Raw genomic sequence first — 4599 nt, 5'->3', positions numbered from 1 at the left:
TTATGTAATGATTTTACTAGTATTTTGTTACAAAGAAAGTCATAGTGGTTATGGAGTTGGCTTGAAACCAATTTTGGGGGGTTCAATTCCTTCCTTTCTTGTGATTATGCCTTTACATAGGTAGGTTCTTCGAATGTATGATAAGGTGGAGGGCAGCCGTGGAGCCATTCAAGGTTTATAGCTGGTAATTCAACTGCTAATACTTCTCATCTTGAGGCAAAGGCTTCTCAAACTATAAAGACTATTAGTATAACTGCAGTGAGGGAGATAAATGAGCCTATGGAGGAGATGGCATTTCATATAGTGTATGCGTCAGGATAATCGGAGTATCGTCGGGGTATACCTGATAACCCAAGGAAATGTTGAAGGAAAAAAGTTAGATTTACTCCTACAAATATAATTGCAAAATGGGTTTTGGCTAAGGTTGGGTGGAAGGTAAATCCTGAGAATAAAGGGAATCAGTGGACGAAACTTCCTATAATTGTGAATACTGCTCCTATCAGTGGACGAAACTTCCTATAATTGTGAATACTGCTCCTATTGATAGGACATAGTGAAAATGTGCTACTACAAAGTAAGTGTCATGGAGGACAATATCAAGGGAAGAATTGATGAGAACAATTCCAGTCAGGCCGCCAATGGTGAAGAGAAAAATGAAGTCTAGGGCTCATAGTATAGCAGGAGATCATTTAATGTTGCCTCCATACAAAGTTGCTAGCCAGCTAAATACTTTTATACCAGTTGGAATAGCAATAATTATGGTAGCAGATGTAAAGTATGCTCGGGTATCTATATCTATTCCTACTGTAAATATATGATGGGCTCAAACAATAAAACCTAGGAAACCAATAGATATTATGGCTCAAACTATTCCTATGTAACCAAATGGTTCTTTTTTCCCAGAATAGTAGGTTACAATATGGGAAATTATGCCAAATCCAGGGAGAATAAGGATATATACTTCAGGGTGGCCGAAGAATCAGAATGTGTTGATAGAGGATAGGATCTCCTCCTCCAGTGGGATCAAAAAAGGTTGTGTTAAGGTTTTGGTCAGTTAAAAGTATGGTAATTCCTGCCACTAAAACTGGAAGAGATATTAAGAGTAAAACAGCGGTAATTAGAACAGATCATACAAATAAGGGGGTTTGATATTGTGACAAAATGGGAGGTTTTATGTTGATGATAGTTGTAATAAAATTATTAGCACCTAGAATACAAGATACTCCTGCTAGGTGGAGGTAGAAGATAGTGAGGTCTACAGAGGCTCCTGCATGAGCTAGATTTCCTGATAAAGGGGGGCAAACAGTTCAACCAGTTCCTGCACCAGCTTCAACTATTGAGGAGGCTAGGAGTAGAAGGAAGGATGGTGGTAGTAATCAGAAGCTTATGTTGTTTATTCGAGGAAATGCTATGTCGGGGGCTCCAATTATAAGAGGGACTAGTCAATTACCAAAGACCCAATTATAATGGGTATTACTATAAAGAAAATTATTATGAAGGCACGGGCAGTGATGATTACATTATAGGTTTGGTCGTCCCCCAATAGGGTTCCTGGTTGTCCAAGTTCTGCTCGGATGAGAAGACTGAGGACAGTTCCTACTATCCCAGCTCAGGCACCAAATAATAAATATAAAGTTCCAATATCTTTATGGTTGGTTGAGAATAATCAGCGGTTAATGAACATAAGTAGGGGTAAAATGACTGAGAAAGCATTAGACTGTAAATCTAAAGATAGGGGTGGAGCCCCCTTTTTACCAAGTCCCTCACTGAGAACAATGAGACAATAAATAGACTAATAACAATGCAGGAAATTGACTCTATTAGAAAACTACCTATATTAAAAAAACCCTGAATCAGATGACTTTCCAGCAAAATTCTACAAAATATACAAGAAGGAGCTGATATCAATGATATTGAAAGTATTCCAGGCAATTGAGAAAGATGAAATTCAGTGCAATTCATTTTATAAATCTAACATCACACTGATTCCCAAACTTGGTAAAGATCCAACAAAAAAGAGAGCTACAGACCAATATCCTTAATGAACACAGATGCAAAAATTTTCAACAAGATTCTAGAAAATCAGATCCAACAACACATCTCAAAAATTATCCACCATGAACAAGAAGGCTTCATCCCCAAATGCAGGGCTGGATCAATATCAACTAGACTAAAAATGTATTTAAATACATCAAAAGATGTAAAACCAAGAACCACGTCATTAGATGCAGAAAATGCTTTTGATAAGATCCATCATCCTTGATAAAAATCTTCAAACACCTAGGTATAGAAGGAACATATCCCCAAACAGTAAGTGGAATCTATGATAAACCCATAGTCAGCATATTGCTAAATGAACAGAAACAGGAAACATTTTCCCTGAAAACTGGAACAACACAAGGCTACTCATTTTCATTCCTCTTATTTTACATTGTGTTGGAAGTCCTAGCTAGAGCAATTAGACAAAAGAAGGAAAACAGGGGAATCCAAATGGAAAAGAAGTTGTTAACCCACATTGCTGATGGTATGATCTTATCCATCAAAAATCCAGGAGAATCTGTGAAAAACCTTTCACTGATAAAGGACTTTGGCAGAATCTCAGAGTACAAAATAAATGTGCAAAAGACAGTCACATTTTTATACACGAACAGATAGCAGGCAGATAACTAAATAAAAAACACAATCCCATAAATAATAGCCACACACACAAAATAAACACCTTGGTATTTCCTAACCAAATAAGTAAAAGACCTTTAAATGAAAACTACAAAACCTTGCTCAAAGAAGTCCAAAAAAACACAACTGGAAAAATATTCCTTGCTCATGGATAGGAAGAACCAATATTGTTAAAATGTCCATCGTACCAAAAACAATCTACAGAATCAACACAATACCCATTAAATTACCAATATAATTCTTCTCAGATCTGGAAATAACAATATGGAAATTCATTTGGAAACATAAATGACCACAAATATCCCAAACAATCCTTAACAAAAGAAACAAAGTGAGAAGTATCACACTTCCCAATTGTAAACTTTACTATAAGGTAATAATAATCAAAACAGTCTCATATTGGTACAAGAACAGACGTATGGAACAATAGAACATTATAGAGATTCTGGAAACAAAATCTAAATTTCTCAACCAACTCATCTTTGACAAAGCCTCCACTGACAACTCCTGAGTAAAGGAGAACCTATCCAATGGTGCTGGGAAAATTGGCTCATCACATGCAGAAGTATGAAGCAGGGTCCTTACCTATCATCATATGGAAAAATCAACTTTAAATGGATCAAAGACCTAAATGTAAAACCTAAAACTATAAGAACTTTAGATAATGCAAGACACACCATTATGTAAATTGGAATTGGCAACCAATTTGTAATTAAAATCCCGTGCCCATGCCATAAGAGATGAGATAGACAAGTAGCACTTAATCAAACCAAATACTTCTGCAAAGTCAATGAAGTCATTAAGACAGTGAGAATATAGCCCACAGAATGGGAAAAAAATATTTGCTAAATATATATCTGAAAAAGACCTAACATTCCAGATCTACATGCAGTTCATATGTCCCAAAAGGAAAAAAAAAGCAGTCACATTTAAAAGTAGGCAAAGGGGATTGGCAGTAGAGCAAAACTGCCATGGAAGGGGGGCACACCTCATCAATAAGTGTACCTTCATAATGAACATTTGTGTACCCAACACTGAATTGTACTTCACATCTTTAAAATTTAAAAAAGACATCAATAGAGTTCTCAAAAAAAGATATACAGGCAGTCAACAGACAAATGAAAAAGTCTCCAGCTTTACTAGTCACCAGAGAAATGCAAATAAAAACCACATTGAGATACCACCTGACACCAGTAAGAATGGCCATTAATAAAACAACAACAGAAGATGGCGAGAGGGCAGCTTGGTCTATGAGACCCTGCAAAAGAGAACACAAAAAACTATGGTTCTCTCCCCACAGGCTGCAGATCCCATCGTCAGCAGCCTGCTCTTCACACAGAGCTCGGCTGTCACCACCACTGAAGCATCACAGCAGTCTGGGTCACCACTGCAGTCACAGCAGCCTCTGCCATCACCACTGAGCTGGCCATTGCACATCATCTGCCCATGCCTGAGGTGACCCACAACTTCAGACCGTGAAGCCCTTGCAAGTAAGATCAGCTGAGATCGTTGCCGCCATTACTGCTACCATGATGTCCTGCCAGGCTGAGGGTCTACTCCCATGTACCTTGAGGCAGCGGCTCCCATTTCCGGCTCCTTTCCCACTCCCTCCCATCTGGGGTGAGCAAATGAGATAAAGACCATCTGGAGCGGTGAGATAGCACCACCTGAGGGCAATTCAAGGTAACAACACCAAAATGGGAAAAACAGAAGGTTGATAAATAGAGACAGGCCAGATCTGAGTGGTGGACTGGGCAGTGGTGAACTGAGTGATGATCTGAACTGCCCTTCACAGCAGGGCAGGGGCAACTGACCCTAACTGTGAACAAATTGACCAGTCTGAAAAGACAGCTAGAAATCAGAGGGGAAAGGTCATTGGACTTAAATGAAAAGTCTCAGAGTGTACTTAATTGGTTCTGTTAG

The sequence above is a fragment of the Carlito syrichta genome, unplaced genomic scaffold (genome assembly GCF_000164805.1).
Source record: "Carlito syrichta isolate Samal-C Ts95f unplaced genomic scaffold, Tarsius_syrichta-2.0.1 Scaffold308013, whole genome shotgun sequence".
Classification (NCBI taxonomy): Eukaryota; Metazoa; Chordata; class Mammalia; order Primates; family Tarsiidae; genus Carlito; species Carlito syrichta.
Note: the sequence above shows the minus strand (reverse complement) of the source record.